Below are 14357 nucleotides of genomic sequence, written 5' to 3'. Positions count from 1 at the left end.
GAGGCTTGGGAGGGAGAGCGGCAGTCAGCTGTTATGACGCGGGAAGGCAGCCTCTCCTGCGCCGCCCGCAGAGAGAGAGAGAGAGAGAGAGAGAGAGAGATTTACATAGATAGATTTACATAGAAAATCAGACCACACAGACCCCATGGTCCAGACTTGGTGGTCTGTCCTTAAACCTAAGTGATTTTACATTAATCAGAGAGAGAGAGAGACCCTGATTTCCTATCACCTTGAACTTGGTCGGGCCGCTCAGGTGTAGTCGGTCCCCGCAGGCTGTAATTAACTTCCTTATACACCTGTCCTTCTCCACCCTCCCCCCCCCCGCCTGCCGCTACTCAGTCAGTCAGGCAGTTGGTCAGTCAGTCATACAGTCAGTCATTTAGTTAATTAGTAAGTGAGGCAGTTGGTAAGTTAAGTTAGTCAGTTCACAATTAGTCAGCCAGGCAGTTTATAAGTCAGGCAGTTAATCATACAGTTAGTCAGTCATGCAGTTGGTAAGTCAGTCAGTTGCTTGCTCAGTCAATTCGTCAGTCAGTCAGTCGGTCACTCAGTCAGTCTGTCGGTCACTCAGTTAATCAGTTATATAGTCAGTCATCTAGTTAATAAGTTAGTCAGTTAGTCCATCGGTTACTCAGTCAGTCTGTTAATCAGTCATTCATTTCATTGATAAGTCAGTCAGTCAGTTAGGCATGTGGATCTTTCATCTGTCTGTCTGTTTGTTTGTCTGTCCCTCTGTCTGTATTCTGGCAATCTGTTTTTATTTTTACGTAGCCCATCTTAGCGTTACAAATCTATATATCAACAAGTGGAGGAACAACAACAACAACAACAACAACAACAACACCTGCAACTATTATATCACGTGTCGTTAGGGTGACCTTGGCGCGGAGAAAACCCACGATAATTATAAAAAAAAACCACGAACGCGAAAAACAACTTCTTTTTATTGTTTTACTGGTCTATCGTACCCCGAGGCCGCTCCGAGTTGTCTTCCTACGTATCTCTTCTCTGTCTCCTGCGCCTTATCCTCCTCTTACTCATATTCCTCCGTTTTTGTTACTTTTCTTAGGCAACGCTGATCATCCTGTTTAGGCAGAACGAACTTACTCGATCTAGAAATTTCGAGTTTACTCTTTTTTTTATCGTCCACGTGTGCTCTGTCAGGTGGTTACTAAGCACAGGGTTATGAGTGTCACGCGGAGAGTATGTACGTGTCAAAATATATTAGTATGACTCTTAAAGCGCTATAGTAGTTGCTGGCACTCCTCTCTTTCATCAGTTTTATCTGTGTATATTTTTTTAGTGTCCTCGTTATCCAGTTAGCTGGTTACTATAGCAGGATTATTGTGTAGCGAGGGAAGCAGCTCAAGGGCAAAAAACTAAATCATCAACACAAAAATCCCGCTAGACGCTGCTCCGACAAAAGAAAATAGGAGAGGCCAGAGGAGAAGTCAGTTTCGGGTAGAGGAGAGTTGTCTTGGTACGATTTACGGAGGCGGCACAAGCTATTCAGACATATATACGAGATGGTGGAAAAAAGAAAAAGATGATAAAATGATGATAAAATGATGATAAAAAATGATAACCTGAAATAAGAAAACTGTAACCACTGTGAAGGAGAATAATTGGCGTGATAAATAAAGGTAGTAAATAAATGACGTTTTGGAGGTAAAGGAAATTAAGGGTACTATAACTATGTTCCTTAAATCAACACAGTCACACAAATCACGTTACCGAAGCCACGTCATAACACGGGATGCGTGATAATCAGCAGAAGTTGCAAGTCTTGTTTGTTAAGAACATAAGAACGTAGGAGTCTGCAAGAGGCTGGTAGGCCTGTACGAGGCAGCTCCTTTGAACCTAAGCTCCCGTGAATCTAACCCCACCTAATATCGCTGTCCATGAATTTATCTAATCTATTTTTAGTGTGACAATTGTATTGGTACTCACCACATGACTGCTAAGCCTATTCCACTCATCTACCACTCTGTTAGTAAACCAGTTTTTGCCTGTGTCCCTGTTGAATCTGAATTTATCCAGTTTAAATCCATTACTTCGTGTCCTACCCGGTTCTCTTACCAATAAAACCTTATGAATATCCCCCTTATTAAAGCCCTTCATTCATTTATAAACCTCGATCGTGTCTCCACGCACCCTTCGCCTTTCTAGAGAATGCAAGTTTAACTGTTTGTGTGTATCACGTTGCTCTGTGTGTGTGTGTGTGTGTGTGTGTGTGTGTGTGTGTGTGTGTGTGTGTGTGTGTGTGTGTGTGTGTGTGTTATTGCATCTATATATTTTTATTCATTTGCTCTCGAGTGAAGTTATTATTTTGCCACGCGAATGAATTTGAAAGAGAGGGGAATCATTTTCTTTTTTTGTGGTGCCAGACAGAGACACTCCCAATGCATCAGACACAGACAAGAGGAGTAAATAAAGAAACTGTTACCTTCATGATATTCACGAGACACTGCTCCTCTTTTATTTTTTTGTGGTGGTGGACAGACACACCCAATACATCAGACACAGAAAAGATGAAGATAAAAGAAACTGTTGCCTTCGTACTATTCACGAGACACTGCTCCTCTTGTTTTTGTGATGGTAGACAGACAAACAGGCAGTGTATCCGATCAGACACATGCAGACAAGGAGAGAAAATAAATTCCAACTGTTGCCTTCATGTATCCACGAGAAACATTTCCTCTGTGCGAGATGAGAGGGACAAGCAACCATTATGTCACAATCAGCAAGGAAACCAGAGCATTTTGTAATTTTCATTTGATTCAGTATTATATTTTTACGGTAGGAGAAGGACAGGCAACCAATATCTCGCTCTCGGCATCGAAACCAGTGCATTTCATAATATTCAAGTGATTCATTATTTGATTTTGCGAAATGAGAGGGCCAAGCAAGTGACTTTTATAATGTTCACTTGATACGGTATGTTTGTGACTCCCTCTCTCTGCTTCTGTCTTTTTTTCTGCCTGTCTTTCTGTCTGATTATGTCTTTCTTTGTCTCTGCCTGTCTCGTTTGTGTGTGTCTGTCTCTTTCACACACACATGCCTCCCGACTCCACACCTACACACAACTACTCCATACATCTTTCATAAGAACAGTGACTAGCGTTTACTTTTGTATAATATATTTTGCCCTTGAACTGCTACCTTTATTGTAAAAAAAAAGCAACGACTATCGAATTCATTAAAAAAAAAAAAAATCCAGAGCGTTCTCGGTATTCATTTAACGCCGGGTAGGTTTCATACATCACCGGGCAACGGACACACAGCAAAAATAATACAATGTCAACGCTTCCTCTCCCGCCCGTCCCATGCCCCTGTCCAGCCGCGCACCGCAGACATAAATACGCCAAGCACACACACGACTCAAATAAACGGATAAACAAACACACATACATAAAGAGAAAGAGCAGCGCTGGCCATGAGAGGCGAGGGATGACAGTCGAAGGGAGGAGGAGGGGGAAGGGATGAAGGGATGAAGGGATGACTGCCTGGTTGAGGATGGAGAGGAAGGGAAAGAGAGGAAAGGGGAAGAGAGGGAAGGGGAAAAGAGGGGAGGGAAGAGTGCGTGTGTGTGTGTGTGTGTGTGTGTGTGTGTGTGTGTGTGTGTGTGTGTGTGTGTGTGTGTGGCTTTATATAAATACGAACTATGCAGATGAAGCAGGATGGACAACAACCGTAGGGATAGTGTGCTGAAGAAGAACGCACTTATTATTATTGCTATTTTATTATTATTATTATTATTATTATTATTATTATTATTGATGGTGGTGGTTGGAATTCCCCTCTCATCCTCTCTGCTACCTCCGTGTCTCTGCCCCATTCCCTTCCCTCCCTTCCTTTAATTCCCTTCCCTTCACTTTCCTTCACATTCTTTTCTCTCCCTTACTTTCCTCTCCCTTTCCCTTTCCTCCTCTTCCCTTCTCTCCCCTCCTCTTCCCTTCCCTCCCCTCCCCTTTCCTCTCCTCTCTTCTCCTCTCCTTTCTCCTCCTCTCCTCTCCATTCCTCTCCTCTCGTATCTCCTTCCATCCCTTCCCTTCCCTTTCCTCCTTTTCATACCTGTTAAACCTACACCTTCTACCTGTCCTTCCCCCACACACCTGGCATACCTATCCCCCGCTGTGTGGTCGCGAGGGGTGGGCTTCGCAGGACTGGGACTTCCCCACCTCACATTTTAACGCCCGTGTCACTGCGGTCCTAAAGCCTGCCCCTCTGCGCGCTTTTATAAATATGTGGAAGGGTTTTGTTGCCTCTGTTGTCTGTATATGTCTTTGTTTGTCTGTATTTGCGTTTCTGTGTGTCTTTTTTTGTCTGTATGTCTATTTGTATTTAGTTGTTTGTCTGTCTCCGTCTTTCTCTCTGTCAGTGTCTTTCTTTCTATGCCCTCCACTGTCTGTTTGTCTTACTGATCTGTGTCTGTTTATCTCTGTCACACATTAAAGAGTAGGAGAAGTGGAAGTGTGAGGGAGGTGGCTATCGGGTGATGCGACGGGTGGGGGATGTTGTTATCTGTGTTTTTTTATGTAATGTGGATGTTGTCTAGGATTGTGCTTTTGTTTGCGTGTGTGTGCATTCCCTACCCCTTTTAAACCATGGCGTGTGTGTGTTTGTGTCTGTTTGCTGTCTGAAGATGTCTCTGTTTGTCTGTATTTGTGTTTCTCTGTGTCTCTGTTTCTGTCTCCCCCGCTCTCTCTGTCTGCTTGTGTCTTTCTTTCAATGTGTGTCTATGTCTGTTTGTTTGTCTTGTTTGTGTCTGTTCCTCTTTCACACACACACACACACACACACACACACACACACACACACACACACACACACACACACACACACACAAACATACACCCTCCACTCTAACTCCACACAACACAATTCAGCACTAGAAAAACACCTATACCGCTCACAGGCCCAACACAACACAACACAAACACAAGACAAACACAACACAACAAACACAGTACAAACACAACACATAATTTTACAGTAAAGGAAGCATCTCAAGGGAAAAAAAAGAGAAAAAAAGCCCGCTAAGCACTGCCCTTTCAACACCACAAACAGCAACACAAACACAATAAAACAAACACCAACACTTCAACACGTCACGAGCCTCCTCCTTCTCCTCCTCCTCCTCCTTCTTACCTTGCGGAACACCTGGCGTCGTCTGGGGACAGGTGAGGTGAGAGCGTCGATTACCTTTACCTGGTCCACCGCTGCGTAACCTTTATATATATATACCTATCCCCCTCCTCATCCTCCTCCTCCCCCTCCCCCTCTTCCTCCCCCTCTTCTCCTCCTCTTCCTCTTCCTGCTGCTGCTCCTGATGCTCCTCTTCTTTCTTCCCCCACTCCCTGTCTCCCTCCTCTCTTTCTCACTCCGGTTTCTTCCTCCTCCTCCTCCTCCTCCTCCTCCCCCTCCACTTCCCTCCTTGCCACTTCTCTTCCCTCCCTTCTTTCTTTTTCCTTTATCCTCTTTCTCCTTCCCATCTTCACCCTTCTCTTTTCTCTCTCCATCTCCTCTTTCTACCTGCCTGCCCTTCCTCCTCCTCCTTTCTTCCTCCTCCTTTCCTCTCTTCTCTCTCTCTCTCTCTCTCTCTCTCTCTCTCTCTCTCTCTCTCTCTCTCTCTCTCTCTCTCTCTCTCTCTCTCTCTCTCTCTCTCTCTCTCTCTCTCTCTCTCTCTCTCTCTCTCTCTCTCTCTCTCTCTCTCTCTCTCTCTCTCTCTCTCTCTCTCTCTCATCTCCTGACTTCTCTTCCTCTCCTCTCCGCTTTTTCTCTTATTCCTTTCCATCATCATTAATCTTCTCCAATACTCCGTTTTTTTATCTTTTCTTCCCATCATTATCCTCCCTCCTTTCATTCTCACTCCCTTCTCACTATTCGAGTACTTACATATCTTCCCTTTCCTCTTCTTTCCCCTCCTCTTATTCCTTTCCATCATCATTTAGTCCTTTCTTTCTCTCCCCTTCCCTCCTCTCATCTTCCCCCCTTTATTCTCACCTCCCTCTCACTCTCTCCCTCCTTTATCTCTTCTCTCCAAGTCATTTGTTTCTCCTCAGTATCTTTTCCCCCTTCTTTGTTTTTTAATCTTCCTTTTTTTTCTCTCCTCCGTCCCTTCTCTCTAATTCCTGATCCTCTTTCTCTCTCTCTTTGCTCTCATCCCCACCTTTCTGTCCTATTTTCTCCTTCGCCTCCGTATTTTCTTCCTTTCTTCCTTCCTCTCCCCCTTGCATTCTTTATTCTCGTTCTTTCGTTTCGTTCTTCCCTCCTCCGCCTCTTCTCCCCTCCCCGCTTTCTCTCTTTCCCTCTCTCAACCCTTTATTCTACCATCTTTTCTTCCTTCATATCCTCTCGCGCTGCCCTCTCTTTTCTTCTCTTTTCTTGCACTCTTTCTCTCTCTCCCTCCCTCCTTCCCTTTTCCTTTGTTTCTTTCTTTACAGTTCATTCTATATCTTTGTCTTTCCCGTGTTCTCAATCTCTCTCTCTCTCTCTCTCTCTCTCTCTCTCTCTCTCTCTCTCTCTCTCTCTCTCTCTCTCTCTCTCTCTCTCTCTCTCTCTGGTGCCTGCCTTTCCACGTGGCCATGTTTCCCTCCAACCATTGACCTTCTCTTCCCCTCCGTCAGTCTCCCTCGCTTCGTTATTAACCTTTCTCCTCTTTTTCCTTCCCCGTCACCCTCGGCCTCGCTTTCAAATGCTTCTTCTTTTTCTTCGACTTCTATTTCTTCTTCATCATCAACTTCTTCCTCCCCTTCCTCTTCCTCTCGTCTTTTTCTTTACTCTCCTTTCCTTCACTCTTTCCTTCGGTCTTCATCTCTCTCCTTTCCTTTTTCATTTGCTTCTTTTTCTATCTTCATCATCATCAACTTCGTCTTTCTCCTCTTTCTCCTGTTCTATAATTATCTTTTCTCTCCTCTCCCTCTTTCTTTCCTTCGGCCTTCATCTCTCTCCTTTCCTTTTTCAATTGCTTCTTTTCTATTTTCATCATCATCAATTTCCTCTTTCTCCTCTTTCTCTTTGTCGTTATTTTTACTCTCCTCTCCTTCTCTTTTTCCTTCGTCCTTCATCTCTCTCCTTCTCTTCGTTATGGGTCTAATATCCTTTCAATTACTTCTTCTATTTCTTCATCATCATCAATTTCCTCTTCCTCCTCTTTCTCTTTGTCTTAATTTTTACTCTCCTTTCCATCACCTTTTCCTTCGTCCTTCATCTCTCTCCTTCTCTCTCCTTCTCTTCGTTATGGACCTAACATCCTTTCAATTTCTCCTTCTATTTCTTCATCATCATCATCAATTTCCTCTTCCTCCAAATCCTCTTCGTCTTTATTTTTACTCTCCTTTCCCTCCTCCTTTCCTTTGCCTTTTATTTTTTTTCCTTTTCTTCGTAATGGGTCTAATATCCTTTCCATTTCAGTCGCTTCTTCTATTTCTTCTTCATCCTCATCACTTTCGTCTTTCTCTTCTTCCTCCTTGTCTTTTTTACTCTCCTCTTTCTCCTCTTTGTAATGGGTCTAATATCCTCTCCATTTCAGTCGCTTCTTTTATTTCTTCTTCATCCTCATCACTTTCGTCTTTCTCCTCTTCCTCGTCTTTATTCTTACTCTCCCCTCCTTCACTTTTCCTTCGTCTTTTGTCTCTTCCTTCTCTTCGTAATGGGTCTACTATCCTCTCCCTTTCAACTGCTTCTTTTTCTATTTCTTCTTCATCCTCATCACTTTCGTCTTTCTCCTCTTCCTCGTCTTTATTTCTTCTCTCCTCTTTCTCACTTTCTCCTCCGCCTTTCATCTCTCTTCCTACTCTTCGTAATGGGTCTAATTTCCTTTCCTTTCAGTTTTCAGTCGCGTCTCGTTCCCTTCTTCGCGTCCTTCCTTATTTTCACTTAACTTTTCCTCCTTTGTTTTTCTCCTCCTCCGTTATTTTAATTCTTTCACTTTATTTCTCTTGTTTTTACTTCTTCTTCCTCTTTCGCTGCCATCTCTCTCCTTTTTAATGCCTTCCTCTTCTTTCCTTCCTTCCTTCTTCCTTGTTATTTTTTTTTGTTTTAATTTAGTTTCCTTTCCTTCCATTTCGTTTCTTTCCCTCCTTCGTATTTTTATTTTCATCACATGATTCCTTTTTCTTCTTCCCTTTTCGTTGCCATCTCTCTCTCTCTCTCTCTCTCTCTCTCTCTCTCTCTCTCTCTTGGCTTTTTCTCCTTGTTGTTGTTGTTGTTGTTGTTGTTGTTGTTGTTGTTGTTGTTGTTGTTGTTGTTCTTCTTCTTCTTCTTCTTCTTCTTCTTAACTTCCTCCTCCTCCTCCTCCTCTTCCCCTCCGTCAACGCTATTATACTTCCCTCTTTTTCCTTCCCTCTCACCCTTGGCCACGATTTCACTTTCATCATCTTTTTCCTCTTTGTTTCTTCTGGTTCCTCCTCCTCCTCCTCCTCCTCCTCCTCTAGGTATTTCCGACGTTGCTAAATTTACTCAGGAACTCGAAAAACTATATCTGCCCTTCCCCGTAGTTCTTTTTATATATTCTCTTTACGTTAGCTAAGAGACATGATTGCGGGGACATTTGATACAGGTCTTAATTGATATATACCTCAACATGTTCTTCTCTGGTTTCTTGTGCCCAGTTTCTCTTGTCCTTACTTCTTGTTCCTTCCTTTCTTATCCCGTCTTCCTACCGCCATTCCCATCCTTTCTTTCTCATTTCTTGTTCGTTTCTTCCTTCCTACCCTTTCTCCCTTCGTCATATCCCTGCTCTCCCTTCCTTTTTCTCACCCCTTGTTACTCCCTTTTTATTCTTCCTTCATTTTCTTGCACTTTCCTCCCTTCTCACTCATTCTCTCTTCCTTTCTACCCTTCTTACCTCCGTTCCCTTCTCTTTCTCCTCTTTTCATTCACTGTTCCTCCCTTTCTTCCCTTCCTTCCCTTCTCTTTTTATCCCCTTTTCATTCACTATTCCTCCCTTTCTTCCCTCCCTTCCCTTCTCTTTCTCCCCCTTTTCATTCACTGTTCCTCCCTTTCTACCTTTCTTCCCTCCCTTCCATTCTCTTTTTCCCCCCCTTTTCATTCACTGTTCCTCCCTTTCTACCTTTCTTCCCTCCCTTCCATTCTCTTTTTCCCCCCCTTTTCATTCACTGTTCCTCCCTTTCTACCCTTCTTCCCTCCCTTCCCTTCTCTTTCTCCCCCTTTTCATTCACTGTCCCTCCCTTCCCTTCTCTTTCTCCCCCTTTTCATTCACTGTTCCTCCCTTTCTACCCTTCTTCCCTCCCTTCCATTCTCTTTTTCCCCCCCTTTTCATTCACTGTTCCTCCCTTTCTACCCTTCTTCCCTCCCTTCCCTTCTCTTTTTCCCCCCCTTTTCATTCACTGTTCCTTCCCTTCTTCCCTCCCTTCCCTTCTATTTCTCCCCCTTTTCATTCACTGTTCCTCCCTTTCTACCCTTCTTCCCTCCCTTCCCTTCTCTTTCTCCCCCTTTTCATTCACTGTTCCTCCCTTTCTACCCTTCTTCCCTCCCTTCCCTTCTCTTTTTCCCCCCCTTTTCATTCACTGTTCCTCCCTTTCTACCCTTCTTCCCTTCTCTTTTTCATCCCCTTTTCACGCATTGTTCTACCCATTATGTCGCTTCTCTTCTCTTTCCACCTTTCTTACTCCTTTCTTCTTCTTTTCTATCTACCCTTCTCCCCTCCATCGTTTCCTTGCTCTTTCTTCCCTCTTTTCTTCCTCCCTTTCTTCTTCCTTCTCGAACCCCCTCCTTCCTCCTCCTCTCCCCCCAGTCCCCAGTCCCGCCACCTTCCGGTCACACCATTAATTACTCGGGCCTCGCCGCAGGTGCGTTTGCGAGATACAAGTCGTAATTGGAGACATTGGACCCAGCAGAAGGACCGCGCGCATGCCGGCTGTAGGAGGAATGGAGTGCGCCGTGGGGGTTGCAGGGGAGTGGGGAAACGGAGTAAGATGGGAAAAGGGAATGAACGTGGATGAGAAATGAGAACGTGAAGAGATGAAGGGGGCAAGATGGGACAAGGAAATGGACCTGGGTGAGGGATGAGAATGGTTTTGAGTAGAGGGGAAGTGGGAGAAGAGATAGATTGGGGTGTTTGGGGAAAGAAAGGGACGGGGATAGGAGAGGAGAAGGGTAGAGAGAGTGAGAGAAAAGATGGATTGAGGAAAGAAGAGTTTATTGAGGAAAGGTAAGAGGTGATGATAGGAGAGGAGGAGGATAGATGGGATGGTAGAAGTGATGGATTGAGAAGAGTCAATGAGGAAAGGAGGGGGTATAGGAAGGAGGGAGGAGAAGAAGAGAGAGAGAGAGAGGTGGAATTAGACATCGATTGGGGAAAGGGAAGTGGAGGGAATAGGGAAGGAAAAGGGTAGACTGGTAGAAGGAGTGGAAGAAGAGATGGCTTAGGGGAAAGGGGGGAAAAGGAAGGTGGAAATAGGGGAGAAGAAAAGCTAAAGGAAAAGGGGAGGGGGGAGGGGGGGTATGGAGGTGGAGGTAGTTTGGTGGAGTTTGTTTTGTTAGTTAAGTCGGGCTGGCTGATTGGGGTCACGCCCCCCCCCCGCCCCCCCTCCCCCCCTGCTGGGAAAGGATAGGTAATTTGTCTCTAGGGATGATTGTACTGTTGTTGTTGACGTTGTTGTTGTTGTTGTTGATGATGTTGTGGTCTTGGTTGATATTGTTGTTGCTGTTGTTGTTGTTTCGTTTTTTTTGTGTGTTTTCTTTTGCTTTGCTTTCTATATTTTCTTGTTGGTATGCTTCGAAGTCTTAGTGTGTGTGTTTATATATATGTGTGTGTGTGTGTGTGTGTGTGTGTGTGTGTGTGTGTGTGTGTGTGTGTGTGTGTTTCAGTATTTAGTATCGGTAACGAAATTCGCATCATTCCATTAGTTTACGAGGAGTGGCCGTGCGCAATTAGATGTAAATTAATCGTGGCGTGAAATTTACACCTCGCGATTTAAGGTGCAATAAATGTATCAGGCCTGAATTGCTTGAGTGTGCTGGATAACGTGGGAATTGCACAACAAATTACGAACAGAAAGAGAGGCTGCAAATCGTATTCTATTATCTACCCATGTTTTTTTTTCTGCCAAGGTCGTGCTGCTTCGACAGGGACAATATTGCTGTGCCTGGCCTCGAGAAGCCTATCGTTCTGTTTAATGGTAAAAGAACAGACTGTGATTAAAAGAAGAAGTGTCCGTACCTTCTGTTCACTTACGGAAGGTTAATGAAGGGAAGGGAAAGGAAGGGAGCAGTGAGTGGAGAGGGGAGCGAGGGGGAGAAATGGAGGAAGAGAGAGAAGGATTTGAGAGGGAAAGTTAATGCCTCTCCTCCTCCTCGTTCTCCTCGTCCTCGTCCTCATCCCCGTCCTCCTCCTCCTCCTCCTCCATCCATCCATTGTCCTCTCCACTGCCTATAAGAAAATACAATAATGCAACTGATTAAAAAAGTCTTTGTTGCTGTATCTTGTATGACATTTTTTTTTGTTTGTGTGCTTAGACGCCCCATCCCTTCCTCTTTTGTATCCACCCTTCACGCTGGAACGTGCATAGAAGCTTCTCCCTAGTATATATAAACACACCGTTGTCATGCTTTTCATTATGGCCGCGGTGCATGCCAAGTTTGTTCTTCTGTTTGCTGGCACATCCCTTAATCCCTGAACATGAGACTCACGTATTAAGCATATGCCCTTCTCTGGCTTATAAGTAAATGTATGTTGCTGTGCCTTTAAATCACTACCGCGGTGTGCGCCCAATGTGTGCTGCAGAATTCCTTGGTAAACTAAGCCGACACATCTGTTATCCCTGAGCCCTTGAAAATAGCTTAAATACTTGCATAATATGGGCTCCATCGTATAGCAAAACACAATGCTATATGTGTAGATTCCATACTGACAGGTTGGGAGAGGAAGTGATGTCAAGGAGAGGCCAGTGGAGAGATTACTTAAAAAAATGAAGTACTCTATCCGCTAGCCTTATCTTGACACCACTTCTTTCCCACAGTGCTTATTATTTCCTCACTATATATTTCGTGATTCCCGCGGCGCATACTCACTGTTTAAAACCGTAGGAGATACATTATTTATTTTTCCCCAGACCCTTTAAACTCGCTAGTATACCAAAACACAATGCTACAAACTCTATTACTACCGCGTTGCAAATTCCCCTCTAAAAACCGTAGTTGGCACATACATTTTTCCATGAACTCTTTAAATTCGCCTAGTATATCAAAACACAATTGCTACATATACCATTACTACCGCGTTGCACACTCACTGCTTGAAGAAAACATAGTAAACACATCCATTTTTCCACGAGCTCTTCAAATCAAACTCACGTAATATATCTACACATGGGAGCGGTGAGTAGCGAACCTTTTCTTTCTCTTCACTTTTTTGTTGCCCTTGATCCGTCTCCCTTGCTGTAAAAACAACTTCCTAACTTTCTAACGATGTATAAGAACACAATGACGTGGACGGAAGAAGCAAGAACGAACTCAGGCGCCGCGAGGGGCCAGGGGTCATGTTCCCAGTCATTTCGGGGCCCAAGCCCACGCATTTGACAAGACTTTAATAGGAGTTTTGGGCATTTCCACGGGAAGTTTTATGACCCTTCTGGTGGTCTGACCCTTTTTCTGTGCCATGAACCAAAACAAAACACTCGTGAGGACTCGATCGGGCTTCATTTCGGCCTTTGAAAATAGTTGATGTGAGAGGCGGGAGGTCCTGAGAAAGCGGACCCAGAAAAGCAAGGAGATCAGCAAGAGAGATGCACTTGTAGTGGTAGTCGGTCGGGAGTTTTGCCTTAGTAAGTTCTTTGTTAAGTTCTCATCAGGAAGTAAATGATGTAAACAGGCACTTGATCCGGAGGTAGGAGGAGGGAAGGAGGCACGTGGTAAGGAAGGCAAGGTAGGGAGGTAGAGGGGTATATGAAGGAGGTCGGGGTTAGGCAGGAGGTGGCAGGAGGTAGGAGGCGGCAATGAGGGTGTTTCTTTGCTTATGCGTGTAACCTGCTTAGCGTCCTGAGGTGAGCTGAGGCGTCTCGACGGCACGTGCGCGGGCTGCTGATGGGGCGAGTGCTGAAGGGATGCGCGGAGTCTTAACGAAATTACTCCCAGGAACTGTACTGTATAATGGATCCTCTTCCTTGTCCTAGACTGATATAGACTCTCTCTCTCTCTCTCTCTCTCTCTCTCTCTCTCTCTCTCTCTCTCTCTCTCTCTCTCTCTCTCTCTCTCTCTCTCTCTCTCTCTCTCTCTCTCTCTCTCTCTCTCTCTCTCTCATAACATCACAGACGATAGCATCCCGTAATGAACACCACTGAGTGCCGGGGATCGAACCTGTGCCTTCTGAGTAGAAATCAGGGCACCGTACCAACTACGCCACCGAAATGAATACAGCACCGGTTCCTGCCCTGACTTCTATTCTGAAGTGCCGGGTTCGATCCCCGGCACTCAGTGGTGTTTATTACGGGATTTTTTTCAATGTGTTAATGCAGGTTCCCTTATGTATATACACACCGTATGTGCCATAGGGGTTAATTAAAGCTTCTACGAGAGGCTCTTCAAACAGGCGGACTGAGGTGCCGAGACGTTTAACAATGCGGGCCTCAGTGCTTGCATCGTACCTCCGCTCGCTAAGGCAATGAAGGAAAGTTTGTAATAGTTTCCCACTGCATGGAATATCATAACATACCTTCGCGTGATGTCAACATATATAACAACATATCTTAAGGTGCTGCTGTTAGTGGTCACCTTGAAACTTTTAGACATAAGTAGAACTGTTATATGCTCGAGCAAGTTTAGAAAATAAGTATTAGCAAAGAAACACTCATTGCCGCCTCCGCGATCTCCTCTACCTCCTGCACAGCTCTCCACCTACTTATCCTCAACCTCGTGCCTCCTCCTGCCTACCCACATCATCTCCTCACATCATCATCATTATCGTCATTAGAGACCTCTTTTCACGCAAATAAGACATGTTATCTTTCTGGCAAGCGTTTCACACGCACGAAAATAATGTTAGTGAGTTGCGTTCCCCACCTTGAACCTCCCGAGTCGTAGGAAATACATCTCGTCCAGTCTCCTCTTCCGACACGTAGCAGACCAGAGACGTGTTCTTAATCCTCGTGTCTCAGCAGCGGTAAATTTTGATAGTGTTTTTTTCACCATTGCCAATTTTACTTTAGAGCCTAGTCCTTGAGGAGGTGAAGTGGACTTTTGTCGTGACGACCATTAGATTTCAGAGAATCATTCAATCTTCATTAAAACGCATGATATTTATTTTCAATGCATGGCGTCCACACAAACACACACATAAAAAAAGAGAGGAACAAGGCTCACAAAACGCTCTAAAAACACAACGCATGCAAAGG

General features: G+C 44.6%; 1 protein-coding gene and 1 non-coding gene across 3 annotated transcripts in view; both read right to left on the bottom strand.

Annotated features, from left to right (window-relative positions):
• Trnan-guu (transfer RNA asparagine (anticodon GUU)) overlaps window positions 1-5 on the bottom strand; it is a 74-nt gene extending 69 nt beyond the window's left edge. The window contains exon 1 of the tRNA in view: window positions 1-5. This exon is cut by the window's left edge and continues 69 nt beyond it. This is a non-coding gene — a tRNA (tRNA-Asn).
• LOC126995471 (calcium-binding protein P-like) overlaps window positions 1-14357 on the bottom strand; it is a 44132-nt gene that overhangs the window by 18000 nt on the left and 11775 nt on the right. The window contains exon 1 of one of the 2 annotated variants that reach the window (XM_050855044.1): window positions 5152-5230. The exons of the other annotated variant lie outside the window; for it this stretch is intronic. The gene's annotated coding sequence lies outside the window, so the exon portion shown is untranslated. Of the gene's footprint in view, window positions 1-5151; window positions 5231-14357 lie in introns of those variants that run through there. 2 annotated transcript variants of the gene reach the window in all.

The sequence above is a fragment of the Eriocheir sinensis genome, chromosome 8 (genome assembly GCF_024679095.1).
Source record: "Eriocheir sinensis breed Jianghai 21 chromosome 8, ASM2467909v1, whole genome shotgun sequence".
NCBI classification, from domain to species: Eukaryota; Metazoa; Arthropoda; class Malacostraca; order Decapoda; family Varunidae; genus Eriocheir; species Eriocheir sinensis.
This window is presented reverse-complemented; position numbering and strand designations above follow the sequence as displayed.